A 27,274-nucleotide genomic window follows, 5' to 3' on the forward strand; every position below is an offset into this window, starting at 1 on the left:
ACTAGACAAAACTTTAATTTGGAATACATAAATAGTTTTTAAATTATGATTTCATATTATAGAAAACATTTCCTTAAAAATTAGATTACTCCAAATAATCAAAGCAAAAACATGAACAATACCACAGACAGAAACAACCACCAATTCCAGACAAATAATGAGTCTTAGCATTCATTTAGGTTTTGCTCTTATAAAAAGGGTAGTGTTGTTTAATCTGCGATCAAGAGCTCTTCTTGTACACTTTCTATTCCTCACCCTCTCCCGTCCCACCTCTGTTGTAATTCTTGAATTGCCCAATACTAGTATTTATTCAGAAACTAACCAGATTAACTACTACATTGCAGAAGAGAAGTCAGTGGCAAGTGACATAAATATTTTTAATGTTTTACTAATTCAAGGTTAAGGAACTGCTCACTTAGAAAACCCAGTTTAATCAGTTTTCAGAATAGTCAGATTTTAAAACACCCTAGGAAGAAAGTTTTAACTTGGTTTCTCCATATTTCTTTGAGTTGAAGGGGCTGGGGGTGAGGGGTGCTATGACTAGGGGAAGAGAAAGAAGCATCATAGAAATAACTCCATAAATAAAGGCAACGGATGTGTAAAGGAAGAATTACCACATCCCAAGCTCTGCTCATGTAAATAAAACAAAGCCAGTCAATGACAGGACATTGAAAAGACCTCAGTTGCTACCATTTTTCTTGTTCAGTATTACCAATCCATGAAGTCTACTCTCCAGATGAGAGCCAGTGCAATTTAGAGAAGAACAGATTAGTTTGAGAAGAAATTACATGAGGAATAGATACCAGGATTAGACAAAACTCCAGGGTAGGCTGTTAAGAGTTCATGTGAAACATTTACCATGTTGAAGATGAACTCTATACTCTCCCAAAAGAAGCTCTTCACATGTTTTAATCTAGTTAACCCTTATATCCTTCTTGCACAGCAGAGGATGGTGGTTAAGAGTTAAGAGTCAGACTTCTAGACAATTTCAGCATATCCCAGCTGTGTGATTTTCAAAAGTGATTTAACCTTTCTGGACCTGTTTCTGTCTTCTATAAAATGGGAACAGTAACATGAACTACCTAACTGGATTGTTTGGAAGAAATGAATGAATTAATATATTAAAGGGCTTAGAACAGCACAATGCACTAAAACAGGGAGATGAGGAGTGAACTGTTCATTGTATGTCCTTTCATACTTTTTGATATTCATACCATGCACATGAATCTTTCATTTAACAACAACAACAAAAAGCAAGCAATCAAAAACCTTCCAGCATGCATGCTAAGTCGCTTCGGTCACGTCCAATTCTTTCTGACCCTATGCACTGTAGCTTGTCAGGCTCCTCTGTCCATAGGATTCTCCAGGCAAGAATACTGGAGTGGGTTGCCCTGCCCTACTCCAGGGGATCGTCTCAACCCAGGGATCGAATCCGAGTCTCTTATATCTCCTGCATTGGCAGGGGGATTCTTTACCACTAGCTCCACCTGGGAAACCCCCAAAACCTTCCTACCCTAGGAAATTCCCTGGTGGTCCAGTGTTTAGGACTCTGTGCTTGCACTGCAGGACTGTGGGTGGCACAGGTTTGATACCTGGTCAGGGAACTAAGATCCCACATGCTGTGTGATTCAGCCAAAAAAGAAAGAAAGAAAGAAAGAAAACTTCCTGCCCTCAACATATGAAAGTTAAGTGAAACATAAATTATAGATGAATGTGGAAAAGACCTGAAAATAAAAGGAATCCACATAGAAACTGATTCTCAAAACCTTAGGATACATAAATCTGTAAGGAAGTGGGTTTAAAACACAGATACCAGGTCTCACCTCCAGACACTGATTCAGAATGTCTGTGGTGGGGTACAGCAATCTTCAGTTTTTAACAAGCACTTCAAACAATTCTAATTCTCATGCATTTGGTGGGCAGAACATATTTTGGCAAACACTGACATGGAGGGAAAACATGCCAAAAAATAAAAGACAGGAAAGAAGTTTACTCCACAGTTAAACTTCGAATTCCTCATGATGGCTTTTGGACTCTGCTCTTTGTAAGCCAGCAATCTAGTCACGATTTGCTAGGGTAGGATTTGATAAATAACAGCCTCCTCTCATACTTTAAAGGAATGCCAAGCTATCTTGCCTCAAACCTGGCAAAAGCCAAGTTACTTAAACCAAACTAGTAGCCTAAAGCCTCTTAAAGCCTAAACACTCATTCTTATTCCACACAATCTAAGAAGCAGAGGCAAGTATCTTTTGGTGCAAAATAGTACATTAAAGCTTCTAGAAGCTTATCTTAAGACCAGAGAGTCAGACAAGACGGAGCAACTAAACCACTAGTGTGCTGTGCTTAGTCATTCAGTCATGTCTGACTCTTTGCAACCCCATGGACTGTCACCCACCAGGCTTCTCTGTCCATGGGGATTCTCCAGGCAAGAATACTGGAGTGGATTGCCATGCCCTCCTCCAGGGGATCTTCCTCCAGGGATCGAAGCCAGGTCTCCTGCTTTGCAGGTGGATTCTCTATACCTTCTGAGCCACCAGAGAAGCTCACTACCACCACTGTCTATATCTTAAGACCAAATATAATGTCAAAGACAATGATGGTGACCTAGAATCCTTTACAGATCAAATCCTTTATGCTGCAGGATGGCTGTATCTGGTTTAAAAGAACAATTACACATTTTAATTAGTATGTTACACTACTAAATGATTTGACTTGTCAAGAGAAGGAAAAAAAAACAGATTCTGCTGTGATTTAGGGATGAGAACCAATACCTGGTTTTCCACTAGAAAACTGTATGTGTGTGTATGCATGCTCAGTCTGTTCAGCTCTTTGCAACTCCATGGACTGGTGGCTGAAGTCCATGGGGATTCTCCAGGCAAGATACTGGAGTGGGTTGCCATTTCCTTCTCCAATGAAGACCCAGGGCAACCATAAATAAATAATTTTTTTAAAAAATGAGGTCTTGCAAAAGTTTTCTTTCTTTCCTAGAGTGAATCCCTACCAATATTCATGAGGATTCACACTACTATTCCATTATCCCCTTCCATTCATCCTGTACAATAGGCAACATAAATTTGGACCCTTTCATGACGAAAATCATATTATCCTTCATCTGAAATGCCCCTGGCTGCATCTGTCCTTCAGGTCAAGCTCTAGTCTCACCCTCAAGAGAACTTTCTATTCCAGCTTTTCAAACCTTGATCTCAACACAAATCAGCAGCTTTTTTTTTTTTTTTTTTTTGTTAGGACATGGAGATCTTTTTAGTTTTGGCATGCAGGAAGAAGATCTTATTAAAATGCAGATTCTTGTTCAGTAAATCCTGGGTAAAGCCCAAGATTCTGCATCTTACAAACTCTTAGCAACTCTACACCATTTTTTAAAAGTTAATTGTAACTTGCCTTGTGATTCTTAAAACACTACTATGTATCATTACTTTAATATTCATATCTCTGCACTGTATCTTCTGAACTAGACTATAAACTCAGTAACACACCATACTTTTTTTTAATCTATCAGACTTCATCTGCTGCAAATGTCTTACTATTTAATAGCTTTCTATTGGTTGCTAACAATGAAAGCTTTTGAGTCACAAAAAAGGATTATCAGTATAGAAAAACAAGTCAAATCTTTCTGATTTAATAAGTTTTTTCAAAAAATTTGATTAGGTCTCCAAATCACCTTGGGATAAAGTTAACAAACCAGAAACCAGTACAAGCAAAGTCTGACAGTTGCTTGCCCAAGATACATTCTCCCTTTTTTTTTTTTTTTTGCTGATTGACCTTGAAATTTTGATCAGCAATCCATTCCTCCCTCCCCTAAGAGACACAGGGGATGATAGCCCAATCTCCAATTCTAGGGGTAAATCCTGACTGATTCTAAGCCAGTCATGATAGTTCCAATCCTCTTGCCAGTGACTGACAGTATAGTCATGTGACCCAGTTCTAGTCAACAGTCCCCACAGAAGAGTTTCTCACTCTTAAGACAAAGATACCAGGAGAGGAAATCCTTCAGTGAGAAACCTGTGGCTGATGTGTCCAACTTGAGAGTAAGCTGAGGCTACAACCAACACAAGAAAATCACACAGTAGGCAACCTCCCTGCTAGACTTCGTTCACTAGGTATGTTGTCTTAGTGGTTTAAGACAATCTGGGGCAAAGTTTTCTGTTATTTACAATTATAAGTATCCAAACTAACATTTCCATTTATCTCCAATTAAGACTAGAAGTATGAGGGAATTCCCTAGTGGTGCAGTGGTTAGGACTCCACACTCACTGCCCAGGGCATGGGTTCAATTTCTGGTCAGGGAAGATCCTGCAAGCCTCACATCACAGCAAAAAAAAAAAAAAAAAAGGAGGAAAAATAAAAACACGTAAATGTGGTACGGAATGAAAGAAGAAAACTCACAAGGTAAGTTAAAGGAGATATAATAACCAGGGCTCTGGTTTGTTTACAATTAATTCTATTTTCATAGGCTGCCATTTAGACTTCGTTCTAGGATTTCAGCAGTCTGTGTAATACCTGCCACTGAAGTTCAAGCTATGGGCTTTCTCCTCATTCACAAACATCTTATATACACCTTCTTGCCTAGGACCCAGATATATTTATTTATTCAACATTCAATACATATTTACTGCTGCTGCTGCTAAGTCGAGTCAGTCGTGTCCGACTCTGTGAGATCCCAGAGATGGCAGCCCACCAGGCTCCCCCGTCCCTGGGATTCTCCAGGCAAGAACACTGGAGTGGGTTGCCATTTCCTTCTCCAATGCATGAAAGTGAAAAGTGAAAGTGAAGTCGCTCAGTCATGTCCGACTCTTAGCGACCCCATGGACTGCAGTGTACCAGGCTCCTCTGTCCATGGGATTTTCCAGGCAAGAGTACTGGAGTTGGGTGCCACTGCCTTCTCCGACATATTTACTGAGGACTCACTATCTCCCAAGTGCTGGTGATTGGCACTGGAGAAACAGCTGTGAATGAGAAAGGTAACAGCTGACTTTATGACTGTGGAAGAGAACAGAATAAACCCATCAAGTTAAAAATTGTAAACTGCAATAAGTACCTAAAGGGAAACAAAGTACTAAGAGAAAAGACAAGGAGCACCTACTTTAGATAAGATGGTCATAAAAGATTAGACCTTAAGAATAAGAAGAAACCAGCCCCACAAAGAGCCAGTGTGACTACATTGCTATGAATACTAGAGAAGGTGGTGTTGGAGGGGGCCAGATCATGAAAGACTTTCTAGACCAAACTACAGAGTTTAAACTTACACTCGCAGAGGGAACAATTTTATATTCATTGAACAAATGTTTATCATGCACCCTCTATGTTAAAAAAAAAAAATCATTTAACATCAGAGCAAGGATTCTGAAAGCAGAGAACCTGGTTTGACATAAGGGTTCTCCTACTTAACACCTGTATAATACTGGGCACATACTTAAACCTCTGGAACTCAGTTTCCTTATATATGAAATGGGAATAATATCCATTTCATAGTTATGAGATTAAATGAGTTAATATATGAAAATCTCTTAAAATATTGCCAGCATGTGGTAGGTGCTTGGTAACAAGGTATGTGCCAAGAAGAGAATATATTCCAACTTTATGGAATGAGCATGTGTGTGTGTGCGTTGGGAGGGATGTGTGTTAATGGGGTACAACTTTATGGAATGAGCATGCTGTGTTGGGAGGGGTGTGTGTTGGGAGGGGGGTGTGTGTGTGTATGGAATGAGCATGCGTGTGTTGGGAGAGGTGTGTGTTGGGAAGGTGTGTGTGTGTATGGAATGAGCACACGTGTGTTGGGAGGGGTGTGTGTTTGGAGGGTGTGTGTATGAAATGAGCACACATGTGTTTGGAGGGTGTGTGTATGGAATGAGCACGCGTGTGTTGGGACTGGTGTGTGTTGGGAGGGTGTGTGTGTGTATGGAATGAGCATGCGTGTGTTGGGACGGGTGTGTGTTGGGAGGGGAGTGTGTGTGTGTTGGGAGGGGTGTGTGTGTATAGAATGAGCACGTGTGTGTTAGGAGGGGAGTATGTGTTGATGGGAAGGGAGTGTGTGTGTGCTGGGAGTGTGTCTGTGTGGAAAAGAGTAATGGGATGCCACTGAAGGGTTTTGGTAGGTGGGGGTACATGAGGGTAAAATCCAATTTCAATTTTAAGACAATAAATAACACTTGCTATCAAGTGGAAAACAGGTTGGGAGCATGAAGCTGATGAATAATGGAAGCTGAGAGATATACTGCAATAGTCCCAGTGGAATGTGGCTTGGATTACAGGGAGGCAATGAAGGTGGAAAGAAATGCATGCATCAAATTTAACTGGGGAGGGTACAATCCTAAACTGTGGATGGTTTGGATGTGAGAAGTGAGGGAAATGAAGAAATCAAGTATCTTCTAGATTTCTGGGTTTCAGCAACTGGGTAGAGAAAAGCCTCAAGATGGATGGAGGAGAGGCTGTGCCTGCCTATTCTTTGCTGGAGGACAGAAAGAGAAATCCCTTCAAGAGATAACCACTTACAGCTCTTAACCACAAGAGCTATAATCTTGATTTGAAGGTATTTCTCAGGTGTAGGAGACTACAAACCAAAATTAGCATTGTTTATACCTCAGGACAGACTTGGGAAAAGGTAGAAACAGGGGTATTAACTTTATATATCTCTGTACTGTTTCTTCTTAAGATTTAAAAAAATTTTTAAAGAAAATGTTCCACATGTTTATACATGATAATTTTATTCATGCTCCTCATCACTGTCAAAAGATTAAGCTGTTTAAATATGACAGCATTTTTTCAAGCACTATGAAGAACTCAAAAGAAATTCTGAATGCAAACTCAAAACCTACCTGAACTAATGTAGGGAATTAATGACAGTTGAGATTCTACTGAGTACTACTTTTGTTCTCCGTTACATATTTGAAATGTATGCTGAAAATGAAAACAAAAGTTCTAATCAAGATTAAAATCAAATCTGAACTGTCTGGCCAGAATCATTTGTTAAAACTAAATGCCAGATATACAATGACCAGGCTTTCCATCTAAGAACAACAGAACCATAATGGAAAAAAACAAGCCCTGTTCACGGTCAGTCACCCAAAGCCTAAATTAGGAGGAACAAAGTCTATTATCTCTTCAGAACAAATTATAATTCATATAACTAAAACTACTGAATGATAAGAAAGAAAGAAAAAAAAGACAGCCAAAGGTATAACCCTTTTCCTTGTCTGGATCAATCTTGAAAGTATTCCTTATATGAATCAACAATAATAAATGGAAATGTTGCCAAAACTGCCTACAAACAAGTTAACAGCTACTGTTTAATTTAGTGGTTAATTTATCATTCAACATGCACTATAGGAAAGTGCTTTTTATTGATACATTAACCCTCACAATAACCATATGAAGTTAGGTATTTGTTTTCTTCATATTTCAAATAAGGAAACTGAGATTTAGAGAAACTGAGTAACTTGCCATAGGTCATATAACTGAGGAGGGGCAGAACTGAAGTTTGAACTTTAAGTTCATGCTATTAACCACTTTTACAGTTTCTAACACCAAGATAAGAAAGAAAACCTGGAATGGCACCTGCTTAGTCCCATGATCTGTATGGTACAACCACCATCTTACACATGACATTACTATCAAGTAAGTTAAACTACCTGAACCACAACCATGACAGTGGGATCCAGAAACGTTATTTAAAATTTTCTAGTAGCCATACTTAAAAAGAAACAAAAGTGAAGTTAATTTAAATAATATTTTATTTTATCCAATATATCTAGAATATTATTAGTATCATTTGAACATGTAATCAACAGAGTTGTTAGCTTATTTTCTTTGTACTAAATCTTTGAAATCTGGTGTATATTTTATACTTAGAGTACATCGCAATTCAAACAAGCACTTAACAACCACATATGGCTAGTGGCTATCATACCAGACAGCACATGGCCAGATCATCAGTCTGTGAACAGCAAACACTAATGTCTGTCACCGAGACCATGTACTAAAAGTCATGTACCTGATGCATCAACTCAACACTGACACTCAGATTATTTACTCTTATTTCAAACAAACTTTAATGAGTTTGTTTATCTGGCTTACCCAAGCCACAAAAGACTACAATAGAAAATTAAAGGAAATGGGCTGCATCAATAGAGTTCAGCTGGTAAAGGAAGAAATAGAAAACACACACACAAACACACACGCAGCCATGGTATGCACACAAACACAGGAGATTCAAAAAGCACGATAGCTGAGGCCCTTTAGCAGAAAGGCAAAAATAGTCCACATAGCTCAACAATTTCTGAGGCCATCATTGCATTTTTGAATTTGTATTCAGAATATTGACATTAATTGATAGTTAAATTCAGCATTTTAAGAAGTCCAGGAAGTATTAACATATTTTAGAAATATTTTCATTTAAAATCAATTTTAGACTTCCCTGGTGGTGCAGTGGATAGGAATCCACCGGCCACTGCAGGGGACATGGGTTTGATCCATGGTCCAAGAAGATTCCACAGACCCTGGGGCAGCTAAGCCCCTGTGCCACAGCTACTGAAGCCTCGCTGCCTAGAGCCCATGCTCCACAACGAGAGAAGTCCCTGCAAGGAGAAGCCCATGCTCCACAACAAGGCAGCAGTGCCCCCGCCCCACAACTACAGAAAGGCCGTGCACAGCCAGGAGGACCCAGACAGTGACACAGGATAAGTAAGTTTTAAAAACAAATAAAACCAATTAGAACTCTACACTATTTTCGCAAATTTTCTATAATCTAAAACTATTCCTAAATTATAAAGTTAGCTTTAAAAAAACAATTTGAGGCATTTAGTATGACCCAGTAGTTCGCTGGGCTGGAGGAAGCACAAGCTGGACTCAAGATTGCCAGGAGAAATATCAATCACCTCAGATATGCAGATGACACCACCCTTATGGCAGAAAGTGAAGAGGAACTCAAAAGCCTCGACGAAAGTGAAAGAGGAGAGTGCAAAAGTTAGCTTAAAGCTCAACATTCAGAACACTAAGATCATGGCATCTGGTCCCATCACTTCATGGCAAATAGATGGGAAACAGTGGACACAGCGGCTGACTTTATTTTTCTGGGCTCCAAAATCACTGCAGATGGTGACTGCAGCCATGAAATTAAAAGATGCTTACTCCTTGGAAGGAAAGTTATGACCAACCTAGACGGCATATTAAAAAGCAGAGACATTACTTTGTCACCAAAGGTCCATCTAGTGGAGGCTATGGTTTTTCCAGTAGTCATGTTATGGATGTGAGAGTTGGACTTTAAAGGAAGCTGAGCGCCAAAGAATTGATGCTTTTGAACTGTGGTGTTGGAGAAGATTTTTGAGAGTCCCTTAGACTGCAAGGAGACCCAACCAGTCCATTCTAAAGGGGATCAATAATGTTCATTGGAAGGACTGATGCTGAAGCTGAAACTCCAATACTCTGGCCACCTGATGCAAAGAGCTGACTCATTTGAAAAGACCCTGATGCTGGGAAAGACTGAGGGAGGGCAGGAGGAGAAGGGGACGACAGAGGATGAGATGGTTGGATGGCATCACCGACTCAATGGACATGGGTTTGGGTGGACTCCGTGAGTTGGTGATGCAAAGGGAGGCCTGGCGTGCTGCAGTTCATGGGGTTGCAAAGAGTCGGACACAACTGAGCAACTGAACTGAACTGAACTGTAGTTCCCTAAGATCAACTCTCTGCACCCATAACAATGATAACACCGAGACAGAAATGACCACTTGCAGTGAACTACACTGCAGAATGAACAAAAGCAACATATGCTGGAGGGGAGCTGATACCCAGGAGGAAAATGCACTGGACAAGTTTCTCCAATTTTTATCTTTTAACCTTGTGCTATGCAGGGCAGCTAAAATTCCAATGAACAATTCACAGTCCTGCTGGCTTGAAGAACTGAAGAACAGAGTTCAGCGATTCAGGGAAACCATAACCAATGGAAAATAACGTCGAACATCACAAAAAAGAGAACTAGTGGGAGGGAGTCCTAAAATCTGCACAAAACTCTGTGTAGATCTCTGGCTGATCCCTGGCATACACATGCATAGGGCAGATTCCAAGTAGGCCAGCTAAAAGAACTGAATTGAAATATGAGCTGCCTTCACTTCAAGAGACATTTGAGTTCAGCTGAGTAAACTACCAGCCTGGAAAAAAAAAAAAAGGAAGAAAAAAATACTCTTCTGAAGAATATAACAAAATCCAAATTTTCTATAATTTATTATTCACAATATACAGAATACAATCCAAATGATTCCCTATAAAAACATGAGAAAACATGAACTGTTCTCAAGAGAAAAAATAATCAAGGAGACACATGGTAAACTGACCCAGATGCTGTATTTTACAGACAAGGATTTTTTTCTTTAATATTATTTATTTGCCTGCACCGAGTCTTAGGTGTAGCATGTGGTATCTTTGATCTTCATTGCAGCATGTGGAATCTTTAGCTGGAGCATGCAGGATCTAGTTCTCTGATCAGAGAGCGCACCCAGGCCCTCTGCTTTGGGAGCATGAAGTCTTAGACACTGGACTACCAGCAAAGTCCCTAGACAAGAATTTTTGAAGCAGTTATTATAACTATGTTCAAAGACAAAGGAAAATAAGCTCATGATAAAGAAAGGTAGAAAATTCTCAGTAAAGAAAGGAGACCACAAAAAAAGAATAAAAAGTAAATTCTAGAACTAAAAAATACAGTATCTGAAAAAATTTAAAAACCACAAGATGGGTTTAACAGTAGAATAGAGAGAAAAGAATCTATGAATGTGAAGACAGATGCAAGAAACTACTCAATCTGAAGAACAGAAGAAAATAAGTGAAAAAAAACTAAGAGAACCTCAAAGACCCATGAAAATATCAAAAGGTCTGTATGTTTAATTAGAATCTCAGAAGTAGAGGAAAGAATGAGGCAAAAAAATTTCAAGAAATAACAGCCAAAGTTTGCCCAAATTAAGACAAATTTACAGATTCAAGAAGTTTAACATCAAGTAGAAGTAACATAAAGAAAGCCATACCTAGGTAGATCATAATTAAAATGCTAGAAAGTGAAGAAAAAAAAAGAAAATCCTAAAAGGAACCAGAACACACACACACATACACACTGCAAACAAAGGAATAATGATTTGAATGACATCTGAATTCTCATCAGAAATAATGGAGGCCAGAAAACACAGAATTACATTTTTAAAATACTGAAATAACAACAATAACAACAAAAACAACAAAAATCACCCCCAAACCTTACATCCAGGAAAAAATATCTTGGAATGGAGGTGAATCGAGGCATTTTCAGATAAAACTATACAGAATTTGAATGTCTGACATTTAAATGAGTTAATTTCATTTAAATTAATTAATGTTTATTATATTAAGGCATGATTATATTATTTTTAAAAAGAAACATCCCCTTTACAGTTAGATATTCTCATTCTGGCCACATAGAAAAAATGTAACTCAAACTTTGTCACTGCCTAAGCCTTGTTCTTTGAACATCTTCTAACCAAAGATAAATTCACTAACTGTCAGAGTGCTCCTTTGCTTATCAGCTGAAGACAAATATGTTAGAGGTATGAGTGAAATTCTAATGCAAGTCAAAATCCCTAAAGGTAGTTTAAAAATATACAGAAAGAATCCTAGGAGAGGAAGAAAACAATTGAGTGTTAAAAAAAAAATACTCCTCCCTCCCCCGTCTGTGCTTACAGCAACTATCTAACTATAGTAGGTAAGAGCTATTTCTCTTTATCAACATGTTCCAAGACCAAGCGATTTTAACTAGAAATTCCATCAAGCATTCAGCAGTAGAGTCAAAAATTTCTTCCTTTGTAAAGAACCTACCCTGGAGTAGGAAATGGCAACCCACTCCAGTATTCTTACCTGGAAAATTCCATGGACAGAGGAGCCTGGTGGGCTACAGTCTATGGGGTTGCAAAGAGTTGGACACAAGTGAGCACAAAGAATCTAACAGACATAAATGTAAATTTATGTAAATTTCCTTTACATAAATAAAGGAAAATGAAGAATTCAGAGGATAAATGAGATAGGTGAGGGTCTTTAAAAACAATTACATGATATGGTTATGCACAGAAAATTGGCTATAAAAATACACATTACAGCACGGGGTATTTTTTTTCTTGACCTATTTATTTATTTTTGCCTTTTTTAAAATTGAAATACAGTTGATTTACAATTTTGTATTAGTTTAAGGTATACACACCCCTGGAGAAGGAAATAGCAACCCACTCCAGCACTCTTGCCTGGAGAATTCCATGGACAGAGGAGCCTGGTAGGCTACAGTCCATGGGGTCACAAAGAGTCGGACACAACTAAGTGACTGACTTTCACTTTCACTTTTCAAGGTACACAGCAAAGTAATTCAGTTATGTGTGTGTGTATATATATATTTCAGATTATTTTCTATTACAAGTTATTACAAGATATTGAATACCGTTCCCTGTGATGGTGGTAGTTTTAGTCACGAAGTCATGTCAACTCTTACAACCCCACAGACTGTAGCCCACCAGGCTCTTCTGTCCATGAGATTCCCCAGGCAAGAATACTGGAGTAGGTTGCCATTTCATTCTCCAGAGGATCTTCCTGACCCAGGGATCAAACCCAGGTCTCCTGCATTGCAGGTAGATTCTCTATGATCTGAACCACCAGGGAAGACCATAGTTCCCTTTGCTATACAGTAAATCTTTGTTGCTTAACTATTTTATATACAGTAGTGTACATATGTTTATTCCATACTCCACCCTTCCCTTTCCCCTTTGGTAACTATAAATTTGTTTTCTATGTCTATGAATCTGTTTCTGCTTCATATATAGATTCATTGATTCTATTTTTTTAGATTTTACATAAAGTGATAACATAGAATATTTGTCTTTCTCTAACTTACTTAGTATGATAATCTCTAGGTCCATCCATGTTGCTAAAAATGCCATTATTTCATTGTTTTATATGGCTGAGGAATATTCCATTATATGTATGTACCACATCTTCTTTATCCATTTATCTGTCAATGGACATTTAGGTTGCCTCCATGTCTTGGCTAGTGTAAATAGTGCTATTAGGGGTACATGTATCTTTTCAAATTAGAGTTTTCATCTTTTTCAGATATATGCCCAGGAGTAGGATTGGTGGATCATATGGTAGATCAATTCTTAGTTTTTTAAGGAAACTCCATACTGCTTTCCATAGTGGCTATACCAATTTACAGTCCCACCAATAGTGTACAAGGGCTCCTTTTTCCCTACACCCTGCCCAGCATTTATTATTTGGAGACTTTTGGATGATAGCCATCCTGACCAGTGTGAAGTGATACCTGACTGTAGTTCTGATGTGCATTTCTCTAATCACTCGAGATGCTGAGCACCTTTTCAAGTGCTCAGTACACTACAGGATTGTTTAAGAGCTAAATTTTGGACCTCTAAATGACTAGGAACAGAGGATTAATAGTGATAATGAGCAATGCAAAACTGCAGTCACAAAAATGCTAAAGAATATTTTACTATACAATATTGGCACACAATGAACACATGAACGAATCTTTCTCTGGTATTTTATTCTGATTATGTTTAAATTTTTCATTAAAATATATTACAAAATAAGTTTTTCTTTTAAAACTATATATTCAACAACATATTGCAGGTATGAAAAGTTACTTACCATTTTAATGCATGGGTTCCTTAAATACTATAAAGACAATATAGTTCTTTTTGTACTATAGTTCTTTCTTGTACTATAGTACAAGAACTATAGAACTCAGTTCTATAGAACTTAAAATAGTTCTATATATATATATATTTTTTTTTTTAGACACAACAAAATCTTCCCATTATCTTCCAGGTAGTTTATTTGAAAAATACAATACATTCTTTCTGGTCAAATAAGTTACTCCTGAAATATTTTTCACTTCTCTGGCAAACTGCCCCCATTATCACTAAGAAATTTTATTGGCTCCATTTATATCTGTTTTCTAATAAACTGCTTCCAATTATGAAAATTTAATTATCTGGACCTGATTTTGAAATCTCAGGTCTCAACTTTCTGTCTAGACCCAAATACTCAAGACTAAGTCTACTTTGGGTACATAACATAAATCTGAGCTAGAGTGGTCATCATTTCTAAGAAACCACACCTGATTTACAGATGAAAACAACTTAAACCTGATCTTCCAGTTATATAATTTGAAGATTCTCACCCTCTAAACCAATCTATTATTAAGTTTAGAATAACAGCTATCTATCTAGTGAACAGCTTAGTCATAAAACCCAAATTACAAGTCTCAAGTTCAATAACTGAACACTATTTTTATTTCTGGTATTTTACTATGAGGTAATATAGAATACAATACCAGAAATAGGCTTAATACTCTCTTATATGCTTCCATCCCCAGACTACACATACCAATTTGTCCCAAAACATTAATAGATATTTACTGAATCAATGAGTTATCTCCTATGTAACAAGATTTGTGTTAGGAGATACAAAAGATGAAGAAAATAATCCTTGATCGCTGATCTCATGGAATTCACATTCTAACTGGAACAAAGATATGAAGAAAAATGACTCAATGAGTGGCAGAATATGCAAATACACATAGTGCTCCAGACGGATAGTGGAAAGGATTAGCTTCGCTGAGGGAGTAACCAAGTCAGAAACAGATTCACAAGATATTTCAACTTAAATCTTGGAGGGCACTGGTTTCATGAACTAAAACCCTGAGGCACATTAAGATAAAATTTTTTACAGTTAGTTTGTATTTTAAAATATTTATAATGATGATATGCCATAAGGTAGATCATTCTCTTCAGCTGCACTGAACAGTGCTAAGTGCCTGAATGTGCCGGCATGCTTGCAAAGGGCTCTGAGAAGAAGCATAAAAGCTACATTTATAAGAATTCTTTGGGGGGTCTTTTAAAAGTCCTCATTTGTGCTTTTGGCCAGAAACAGGAAATTTATTCCTTCATTCTGTTCTGCTACAGTATTTGTACTAACTAACTAATCAGAAGAATCCTGTTACCACTTGGCCACAATGAGATCTGACTTAAACCAAGAAGATGCTAAGTAAAACACATTTCTTACACAAGACTCGAGTCTAGCCGTGTAGTACAAATATGTGTAAAGAAGACTTAAGGGTGCAACTAAGTTTAAAAAAAAAAAACACAGAGATAGGAAAATAACAATAGGGTCAAGAAACTAAAGAAACTAACATATTTATTACCTCCCCTCAAAAAGAAGCATAAGCAGGAGTTTCCTGGTGACCTAGTGGTTAGGATTTTGGGCTTTCACTACCAGGGTTCAATCCTTGGTCAGGGAACAGAGGTCCAGCAAGCTGTGCAGTGCAGCCATTAAAAAAAAAAAAAAAAGCATAAGCAACTATTCCTTACAGACAAAGCAGAATTTTTTTATTTATGTTTGCTTAAAGAAAGATTCCTTATTAAAAAATTCAAGGGACATGGAAGGCAGATCATAGAACTAATAAGTTTGGTAACCTTTTAGTGAACCAAAAGTCCAACAACAACAAAAATTTAAAGAAAAAAAACCCAGATCCAAAAGCACTAACTGATGTCATTGGCTCTGCTTAAGAAACTTTATAGATGTGACTTCACTCCTGGATTACACATCTATATTTAGTTTATACCTAATATGGATAAAGTCCTGGACTAACAGCCATTTCCTTTCGCCACAAAAAGAAACTTCCTTGCTTTTTTTCTATCAACAATGAAAAGATTAGTACAGGCTCCTCTGAAGGGAGAGGTCAAAAAAAAAAAAAAACAAAACAGGAAAACTAACAATTTAGTATGTGATTTTTGTTAAACTTGGGACTGTCTGAAACTTTTAACTTGGAAAACAATCCTTAAATCAAATATGTGATGTTCAAGTTCCTCAACAAGATTATCAATAAACCCTTCAAGTACTTTTAAAAATAGTAATTAACCAGGCCCCCAAAATGCAAAGAGATGAAATAATGGAAAATTTATAGCTTCCTTCAAATTTAACCAAGAGAACTGGAAGCACCAAACTCATTTAAAAACCATCCAAGTCCATGGGTTAGTGTTTTAGAAATATTCTTAAACATTCTCTGAATTCTTTCTTTTTTATATTTCAGGGTGACTGAAAATAGTGAATAGTGAAAACAAAACTTAGTTAAAAATTCAAGTTTCAAATACAGAAAAAGAATACAAACAAATAAAAAAGCTCTTAGTGGTTAAGAGGCAGCCTCTCTGAATTACAAAGAGCCTGGTACAAATTCCAGTACTGCTACTTACCAGCCCTGTAATGGTTCATTTCTTACTATACACAAGAAATGAACTAAACCTCATTGTGTTAAACAGTATTGATAGTTCTTATTTCTGAGTTTATATGAAGATTAAATTCCCTAACACAGTTACAGGGCCTGGCACACTGTGCATGAACCGCAGCAAGCACTCAAAGCGATCTATCATCTTATGACTATTGTTAGGAAAACAAAAACCTACTGTTCATTTTCATGTACCAGTGTACTCTGTCTTGCATAGGAATAAATCAAGTAGTTTCAAGAAGCTTATAACATTATAAAATAAGTATTTCAAAGTCACTTTATGATCCTTACATCATGTATCAATTATATTCATGCCAAAGTTTACCATAAAAATCAAGGAACAGTGAAATTTAGTAGCTGCTGCTAAGGTGCTGCAAAGTCGCTTCAGTCGTGTCTGACTCTGTGCAACCCCATAGATGGCAGCCCACCAGGCTCCCCCGTCCCTGGGATTCTCCAGGCAAGAACACTGGAGTGGGCTGCCATTTCCTTCTCCAAAATTTAGTACCACAGGGAGCTAAATGGGAAAAAAAAAAAAATATATATATATATATATAATATATAGGATTCCCTGGGGGCTCAGATGGTAAAGAATCTGCCTGCAATGCATGAGGTTTGATCCCTCGGTTTGGAAGATCCTCTGGAGAAGAAAATGGCAACCCACTCCAGTATTCTTGCCTGGAGAATTCCATGGACAGAGGAGCCTGGCAGGCTACTGTCCATGGGGTCGCAAAGAGTTGGACATGACTGAGCAACACACACACACACATATATATGTATACACACACATATACACCAAGAGCCATAATTTTAACGTACTTCTACAGAACCACTAGATCCTATATGTTTTAGATTATCTCTATTTTTTTTATGCTGTCACAAAAAGAAAAGAAAGATAAAGAAGAAATAAAAAAATAAGAAAAACACTCTTGATAATAATGGATTCTCAGCTTTAGCTCCAAGTCCAGAAAGAGCTGCTGAGGCAGATGTTCTAAGATGGCAGAGTCCACCTGACTGTCCTTTGGTTACCTAATAAGTGTCAACAGGATCATGGTTCACTGAAGTTAAATTCAGGAATAAGTTCAGAACTAATCTTTTTTTGTACTAAACCTGGTCTTTTGATAAAGAATAGAAAACTCCCCACCTATGACAGCTTGGCAGATGCTTCTCATAGTAACATCCTGGTGGTTGAAACCAGATATGTTAAACATATAAAGTAACCACAGGCAGGCTTAACTCAGCATTCCCAAAGGTCCATGGGATAATAAGCAAACATTGTTAACTGTGTCAGACACTAAATGCTTTTCTTATATTAACTCTTTTACTTTTCACAAAACCCAAGAAGTAAACACTGTTACGCAGTGGAGACACTCAGGCAGAAGAAAGGCGGAACTAAGATTAAAACAGTCTACATGGCTTCAGAGCCTTAGGCTCTTAACCACTACCCTGTAGCAGCAAATTCTTCCAAATGACACTTCAATTACCTTACTTGAAATATTAATCCTAATGATCTTCAACTCTGAAGTAGACTATTTCAGTGCCCACAGAGGGAATACAAATGATACTTCAAGTCAACAATCACTTTCTGACTCTGACGTTGGGGTCTGGAATCTCAACTACTACCCAGGATAGAAAGAACTTTTACAAGTAACACAGAGGCAACGCTACAGTCTAGCATGGGGTCCCTGCTGAGTCATCAGGACAATGACAGCAGCTCTTCATCCCAGCAGCTGTTAAACCACAAACTCAGGGCCAGAACACAGCCAAGGCCTCTCCCTGCAATTTTTTATTTTGCCAGGAAAAAAAGGTAACTGTTCGTTTCAATCTAAAGTAACAATTTTGAGGTACTAAATCAAAACTGCAAATATGAATTGAGCCCCATGATGTGCACTATACTCTCAGCCTATTTCTCTGGCTTCTCTATATGAAGATTTCTGTGAATTTAATAGGCATCTGCTTTTCCCCAGTAATGTGATTTTTTATTTCTTCTTTTCCCCCCAGTCTCCTCTGGAATCAACTCTATTCAAGGGAACAGAGGGAAAAAAAAAAGCTTCTGTATGTTCTTTCAGCAAATATTTTATTGAAGAAGAATCAAACGAGTTAATAGACATAATGCAGTGAACAGTGGTGCCTGGCACATAGAAAGCACCTCATAAATATTTATATTAGTTCAGTTAAGTATGAAATACTCTTCTACATTTCTATCTCACGCATTTGGAAAATGTAACAGAAAAATTAAGTCAGTGAGATTAAGCATCTGTTCTTTAAAATCTACAAATCAGATCTTCCTTGTAGTAAAAAGGCATCCCAATCAGTGAATTATCATGATTCTCACGAGAACTATTTTCACTTCTAAGATGATGTTGTAAGTTTTCCTTCCTACATTATAGCTCTTACAGCTGAACTTAAAACCCTTCCCTTGACGTGTATCCCCTTCTACCTACCAACTTGTCTCTTTGACACAGCCAAGGTTCTTGTTAGTTTGGCTTCACTTACTCACTGAGCCCACTCTCTCGCTTCCTCTAAACTCTTCTAGCTCAGTTATAGCTTCCCCACCACCTCTCCACCAAAGCCGTTACTACTATGGTTACCCATGACTTTCAGGCTGATAAAGCAAATAGAACACTCAACTTTTACTTGACACAACCAATCGCTCCCTCCTCAAAAATTTCCAGTTTCCTTGGTACCTTGCTCTTATAGTTTTCCTCTTTCCACTGTTGCTTGATTGCAACTCCTCCTACTTTCCCTTTTCCAGATTCTTTATTACACAACCCCTCAGTGTTGCGAGCTCCCAGGAATTTGGTCCTGAGCATTTTCCTATTTTTCACTCATTTCCAGAATGATCTCACACACTTTAAATACCACATAAAGTATGTACACACACACACACACACACACACACACACACACAATTTCCCTACCCTCCTGAGACTTCTTTCCGAGTACTGGGTCTGTACATCCAACTTTCTACTAGAAATGTCCGCTTGACATCTCGGTCATCTCAAACTCAACAAGTCAAAACCTGAACACTGCTCCTTCTCCTTCTCATAAAAGGCACTACTATCAACCAGTGATTCTACCAAGATGCCCCGCTCATCTCACAGAACTCCTTCTTCAGCATCTTCTTATGTACTCCACTTCCAAAATTTATCTCAAATCCATTCTCTTCTCTCCATCACCATCCTAATTCAAGCCAATTCAAGCCACTACTACCACCATCTTTGTCCATCACAACAGCCTACAAGTAGTGTTCCCTGTTTCCACTCTTGCCACAGAATGGCTAGACTACTCATCCTAGAATGCAGATTAAATCATGACACTGCCGTTTTACTAAGGATGAAACTCACATGACACACAAGGACTGCCATGATGTGGCCTGTTTCTCACTCTGCACCTCAGTCTTGTTCTCTCTATTCCAAACACAGCCTCAGTGTGTTGAATACCTCCACTGAGTATCTCCAGCCTTTACATATGCTAATTCCTCCAGCCTGGAATGATCTTCCTCTCATTCTTCCCCTAATTACTATTCACCCTATAAGTAGTTTTCTCAGAGAAGCTCCCATTAAGCTTCCATCTAAATTGGTTTCCTGTCATTCTTTCTCTAGATACCCTGTTCTTGTCCTTAATGTAATTATATATCATATCTGTGTATTTCTTTAACAGAAGCCTCTTTCACTAGACAACAGGTTCTATGAGGTCTTAAAATATTTAAATTTAACATATCAAAAACAAAACTCCTGATCTCTCCATCAGAACTAGCCCTTCCCAAAGCATTTCCCATCCTGGCTAATATTCTAGTTGTTAAGAAAAAAAATCTCGGTATCATCTTCTCCTTCTCTCAAATTCCACATCCAATCCATCAGGAAATCCTGTGATCTCCATCTTAGAAATATATCCAGATTAGACTACTTCTCACCTTAGCCCAAGCCACCATCATTTCTTGCCTGAATTATAGACAGCCACTACTTAGTCTCTGCTTTTGCCCTCGCCTCCGTATTTGCTATTTTCTGCAGAGCTAAAGATTTAATAGAATGTCCTGTTAAATCAAAAAGAGCACCCCTATCATTCTCCACACTCCTTTCCCTACACTTCATTTTTCTTCACAGCACTTATCACCAGTAGACATACATTTACTACATGCCTCCCTCAACTGAATATGAATGCCATAATGTTCTTTGGTGTATCCAAGTCCAAGGCAATGGCACCCCACTCCAGTACTCTTGCCTGGAGAATCCCATGGACGGAGGAGCCTGGTAGGCTGCAGTCCATGGGGTCGTGAAGAGTTGGACACGACTGAGGGACTTCACTTTCACTTTTCACTTTCATGCATTGGAAAAGGCAATGGCAACCCACTCCAGTGTTCTTGCCTGGAGAATCCCAGGGACAGGGGAGCCTGGTGGGTTGCCGTCTATGGGGTCCCACAGAGTCGGACACAACTGAAGTGACTTAGCAGCAGCAGAACAGTATTGCAGTATTTGTTAAATGACTGATTGAAAAAATAACAAATATTATTCTGGCAGGCAGAAACTGGAGGTAGGGGGAGAGGCTAGCATATTTCAGATGAAAGAAACAAGAGCAAAAGTCTTCCATGAAGGCAGAGAAGTACAGGGCATGCTGAGGACCAATCCAGCTAGAACATAACATATCTGCAGCTGCAGTGGGGGGACAAGACTGAAAACACGTTGGGATCATGATCTGAAAGACTACAAATGCTAGATCATGGAGTTTGTATCTAATTCAATAAACAGCTAGAGAAAGTAGGATCCATTTAAAATTTATGACTAAAGTATCAGTTTTATTTCAGGCAAAATTACAGAATATAACACAATTATTGAAGAAAAGGATAAAAGTTTCTTCAAACTAGCAATATATAATACCTGGTAGATTCAGTAATACCAACTACCCTTCATCTGTTAGAATACAACATAAACATCTCACTCATCTCTTAAGTCAATTTTGTCATTTAGGTTGCCACATAAACTGTGTCTTTAGACCTTAATTCAACTGGATTTTTAAAAGCACATGAGACAAAAAGTCACTGTATTATATGGAAAATGTCATCATCAAACATGGCTCATTTACTCACCCCCTGTCCATTAAACTGTTTTGCAAGCTCCTTGAAAACAAAGGAAACTGTTCTTATTCCTTTATCTTTCTAGCACTTGGTGCATGGAAAGTATTCAACGTTTGCTTCTATTATGATCCCTTTACTGTGCTTGACTGTTCCTAGACAAAGACTGCATCTTATGTCTCCAACTATAAAATGGGCAAACCTCAGCCTACTATTAATAGATAGAACTTGAGGAGGAAAATACTTAAAAAAAAAAAAAAAGACTTTTCAGAACGGATATCCCAAAGAGCACAGAGGAGGGCCTACCTTCAAACCACTTAAACAATATCTATACTGAGAGCAATTATAGGTGTTGGCAGATTTCACAACTTAAAAGCTTCCCTTCTTCCTGCAAAGATCAAACAGGGTAAACGTTCTTTTAGTGCCATTAGGAAAATAAATCCAAATTCAATATGAGTTTCTCTGGTAAAACTTAAATAAAGTTAATTTTCTTTAAACCAACTCACTTAACTCAATTTAGATTGGGTTTCACTTTTCATTCTTCCAAGCATTCTGCATGAAGAACATTAAAACATTATACATAAACTGTCACAATAATTAATGAAAGTTTATGAATAAGATTAGAACATATAACAAAATAGCAACAGCAGTCATTTTAAGAAAAGGGGGACAAAAGTAATTTTATTTTATGATGCTTTTCTGTGTTTTCCAGATTGTCTACAGCAAATAACTGTTGGTTTTATAACTAGAAAGAAACATTTTTTTAAAAGCATAATACACACAGATGAATACACTAGGAAGCAGAAGAAAAATGACATTATTTTTCAAATTTAGGGCCAATATTTAAACTAAAACAGATACCACTTATGCTGAGTCATTTTTTTTTATATACCTTTGCAATCAAGGGTCCTGCTGATAATTAAAAATGTCAGTAAAGTCTATGTTATTGATGGCTAGCATTAGTTTTTACTTGATTTAATGAAGATCAACAAGCCTTCAACACTAAATCAAAATTTTAGATCTCTATGTTAACTAATATCGACTTCCCTCATAGCTCAGTTGGTAAAGATTCCACCTGCAATGCATGAGATCCCAGTTCAACTCCTGGATCGGAAAGATCCGCTGGAGACAGGATAGGCGACCCACTCCAGTATTCTTGGGCTTTGCTTGTGGCTCAGCTGGTAAAGAATCCACCTGCGCTGCGGGAGACCTGGGTTCGATCCCTGGGTTGAGAAGATCCCTTGGCGAAGGGAAAGGCTACCCACCCCAGTATTCTGGCCAGGAGAATTCCATGGACTGTATAGACCATGGGGTCACAATGAGTCGGACACGACTGAGTGTGACTTCCATTTCACATGTTAACTAATATATTCTGTAACCTAGAAAATCAAATAATACAAAACTTCACACTCTTCATAAGTTTATACCTCTGCAAATTTTTCAGTTAAGTCTTGGGCATATGTATATTCAAGGCCAAAAGTTCATTTAAGTCTAACTGTCTTCTTTTCTCTCAGTCAGTCTATGTATGTAGTCTGGTCCCACAGCTACCACTCTTCCATTTTCCTACACAGCACAACAGACTAATTGGGTTGTCCTTAGCTTTTAATGAACTTTCACACTAGCAATCTACCACCTGGTCTCTACCTCCATAATAAAGCAACAGGTTGTTAACTAAGGAAAACATACACAGAACTCACATATTCTTAAAAGTTCTTAAGTACTTCAACTTTCAGCTAATTGCTTTTGTAGTCTCTAATATTTATTCAGATTGTTTTTCCTTCTCTCACACATACAAATAAACAGCTATGCTACATGATGGTAAAATTTAATAAATTATTACAGATGATTGACATTTTTATAATTCTCTTATAATGAAAACTTTCCATAAAAATTCTTTCCATAAAAATAAATTATCTCACCTGTAAAGTTGGAAGTAATAATTTTATTACAAAAAAAGTAAGAAAACTGTTATACCTCTTGCCCAGAATCATAATGTATTTCAGCTCTAAGCAAAGCAGCAACAACAAAAAATCTATAAAACAAAATATATGCTCTGAGGGTCAATACCTGACTCTGACTCTAATATTACTACTTCTTTACATTGATATTAAAATATAAAATACTCCTAGACCATCTTTGGCACACCTTTAAAATATAGTCTCATTTATCTACATTAAGTTGCTATTTTCATCAATTTACACTAATATAATTTCCTGGGTTTCTGTTTTAAATAAAGGAAAACAACAAACCAAATAAGGCTAATTGATATTCTGTATACCACTTCTTGGTACTGAGTACTGAGGGATAAAGTCAAGTTACCAAAAAGACAAAAGGATTAAAACTTCCAAAAGAATTCACAAACTGATCTCTGAATTAAATTTAGATTTCTATTAAATCAAACTTGGACAGTTTGCATTCATGACCTTAATGTTACTTTGCTTCAGAAACTCCCTTTCCATTTTCTACAAGAACCTATAAATGGACAAACCCATCTTAACTCACTCCCCTACTTGACTGAAATCTGCCTTAATCACACTCTTCACCCTGGCTAACAAACTTCCCTTTTATGGACTCACTAATTTCCTAGTCAGGAGACATAAGAACACTGAGGTTCCACACTGCTGATCAAACAGGAAATGGGAAAGTCTTGCTCACCATCATTTAACTGGCTTCCAGGCATCTCTGTAAGCACCCTTCCAAACCAGCTCTAACTTTTAGTGACAGCCAGGTCTTCCACATTGCTCTTTCCTATTATTATTCATACCATTAGACTTTTTTTAATTGATGTATAGTTGATTTAGAATGTTGTGTTTCACGTGTACAGCACAGCGCTTCAGTTATACACAGTCTCTCAGATTCTTTTTCTTTATGGTATTACATAATATTGAGTATAGGTCCCTGTGCTACAGAGTAGATCCTTGTTGGTTATCTACTTTATATATAGTAGTGTATATGTGTTAACCTCTACCTCATAATTTATCCTTCCCACCAATCTCCTTCCTTCATGTTAGACTTTTCATGTATTCAGTCACCTTGTCTCAGAATCCTCCCATCTGTTACCCATTTGGGGCCCCTTTCTCTCAGAAATTTTACATTTAAAGTTATCACCTTGGCTTTTGCCAAGAGGAGCACTGTTAAGTCTTCAGGAACAGCTCAGACAAAACATAACAAAATAGTGTTGCCATTAACTTCACATTTTTACATTCATTTCTATCTCCTGAATTTTCCCCTCTGAAAATCTCAAGTAAATGTCAAAGCAATTCATCCAAGGTAACACTGTCTTGATGTTGGGTTAGTTTTTGTTCAATTGTTAAAACAAAGTTCTCAGCATCACTGCCTATAGAAAATTAATTTCACTTGTCTGTGTTTAAAAAAAAGCCTGCCCTGCGAGCCTGCCCGTAATCCATTTGCACCTTTCCAAATGCTGCTGAGAAGCTGATGAATAGACAACAATCCAAAAAGGAGAGAAGTGTTGGGAAAACAATGAGACTCAGACTTAGGTTTTGAAAGTCTCATTCTCAACTTTTAACTAACTGGTCTCCCTGGCACTAAGAGTTTGAATCACTGCTGGTTCCTTCTTCTGAAAGTATCATCTATCTACTGTTTCCTGCATAATGAGTTTACAAGTGATGTCAAAACTAATATTCCCAGGGCTTCCCTGGTGGCTCTGTGGTTAAGAATCCACCTGTCAATGCAGGAGACTTGGGTTGGTCCAAGGGTGTTCCCACATGATGCAGAGCAATTAAGTCCCTATCCCAGGAGTATTGAGCCTGTGCTCTTGAGGCTGGGAGTTGCAACCACTGAAGCCTGCATATCCTAGAACCTGCGCTCTGCAACAAGAGAAGCCTTCACCGAAATAAGTTCGAGCACAGCAACTAGAGAAAAGCCCTCACAGCAAGGAAGATCTAGCACAGCCGAAATAAATAAATAAAATTATAAAACACACACACACTCCCCTAACATTCCCATTCTTGGCTATTCCCAATTCCGTTATGATAGCTATTTTTTCAAAGTCAAGTCAAAGCTTACTCCTCTGCCTTTACCCATCTGTCCTGGCCCAACTTAATGTGAACCACAGTTGACTCGTTAAGCACGTACTACCCTGTATTGTTGTTTTCTCTCCAATAAAATTTATAAACCTAAAAATAGAAAATTCTTAATAATTTCTTATATTTCTCATAATACCTAACTCAGTTTTAGGCACTTACTTCATTCCAATAAATGCTTTAAATCACAGATAATCAGATGTAAGTGACTTTAAGGATCATCTAGGTCAAACTTATCTTTTATATCTTTCTTATACGAATTAATATTCAACAATCAGAATGCCACCATCTACTTTTTAGAACAATGGTTCCTAATTCCCAGAAAAAGAGATTCATATAGAATTTTAGATGTAATTTTAAGGATTTACGAAATCCTGAATCCAATTAAAGAAGCTCGTACTTATGAATAATACACTATTGGGAATTCCCTGGAAATCCAGTGGTTAGGACTCTACTTTCACTGCCGACAGCCTGGGTTTAATCCCTGGTGGGAAATAAGATCCTACGAAGCCACACAACACAGCCAAAAAAAGAAGAAGAATATATTATCAAGAATGAAAATAGGTGTCCACTGTTCTACTGTGTGCCAAGCACTATTCCTAATACTTTACATATGATGATATATAGCTGGATCATATTTCCCAGCATTCCTTGCAGTTAGATGAAATCATGTGATTATAGTTCTCCCCAGTGGAGAAGGAAAGGAAGTGACAGGTAGAAGTTCTAGCCTGGTGCCCTTATGATGAGCCTCCTCCATACTCTTCACCAACTGCTGCAACCAAATTTCTCAGTCACTAGCTCTGCCAACTGAAGAAGACAATGCCATGGGGGCTGGTGGGAAAAGAAGCTGAAAAGCGCATTGGTCCCTAAATGACTCTAAGGAGGAAAGCCGTCAACACTGAGAACACCCTGCCTGGGTTGCCAGGTGAGAAAGGAAATTAACTTCCATTTTGTTTGAACCACTGTTTGGGGTAGATAACAGTACTTATTACAGAAGCTTAGATTACCCTAATTAATACACATAGATCACCAATTAATCCCCTCAGCAACCCCATAAAATTGTGCTGTTCTCATCATCTCAATATTAGAGGTCAAGAAACTGAGGTACTACTAAGAACTTAAGAAACTTCCCTGACACACCTCTAGAAGCCAGATTCAAGCCATGCAGTCTGGCTCCAAGCAGTCAGGGTTCACGCACATTAAAAATTCTGCCAAATACCTCAAAAGAAACAATTATTCTTGTGTGTTAAGCCACTCTGCACCAGTTTAACTTTTTACACCACTCCAATTCTAGCAATTTAGGAATGACTGCCAATAGTGAGTGTCCCAGTTCAAAATGGCAACACCAAAAACTTCACATTCCAGCCAATTAAAGTAAACTCTGCAAAGGGAATCCTCCTCCCCAAGATCAGAAACATCATCACATCATACCAAAGATTCTAGCAGGGGGAGGGGTGAGAGGGCAGCAGGGAAATCAACAGGAGTTAGGCATATAGAAGCAAAGGAAAAATCCAAAGATTCAGACTCTTCTCATCTTCTCTCATTTTGTTGATCAACACAGTATTTACTTTTACCCCATACAGAAATCTGAGTTTTCAAATTCTGAATGTAACAAAGAAGAAATACTGGTGGAAAATATATGGCAGATACATGAAAAGACTAGAAGTACCAAAAATGGAAAGGAAAATAGATAAAACCACACAGTTTTGGAGGCTGGAGGGTAAGCAAAGTTGAACAAATGAAGGACTGAGGTTTGAGACACAGACCATCAGGATCTAAAAAGTAAGTAGCCATCAATTCTAAAGCATGTCAGACACATATATCAACACCAAAATGCTCAGA

General features: G+C 37.8%; 1 protein-coding gene across 1 annotated transcript in view; it reads right to left on the reverse strand.

The window, feature by feature from the left end:
* The window catches only part of CLIC4 (chloride intracellular channel 4), a 78,474-nt gene that overhangs the window by 47,734 nt on the left and 3,466 nt on the right, over nt 1-27,274 (reverse strand). The window lies entirely within an intron of this gene.

Source organism: Bos javanicus, chromosome 2 (assembly GCF_032452875.1).
Source record: "Bos javanicus breed banteng chromosome 2, ARS-OSU_banteng_1.0, whole genome shotgun sequence".
NCBI classification, from domain to species: Eukaryota; Metazoa; Chordata; class Mammalia; order Artiodactyla; family Bovidae; genus Bos; species Bos javanicus.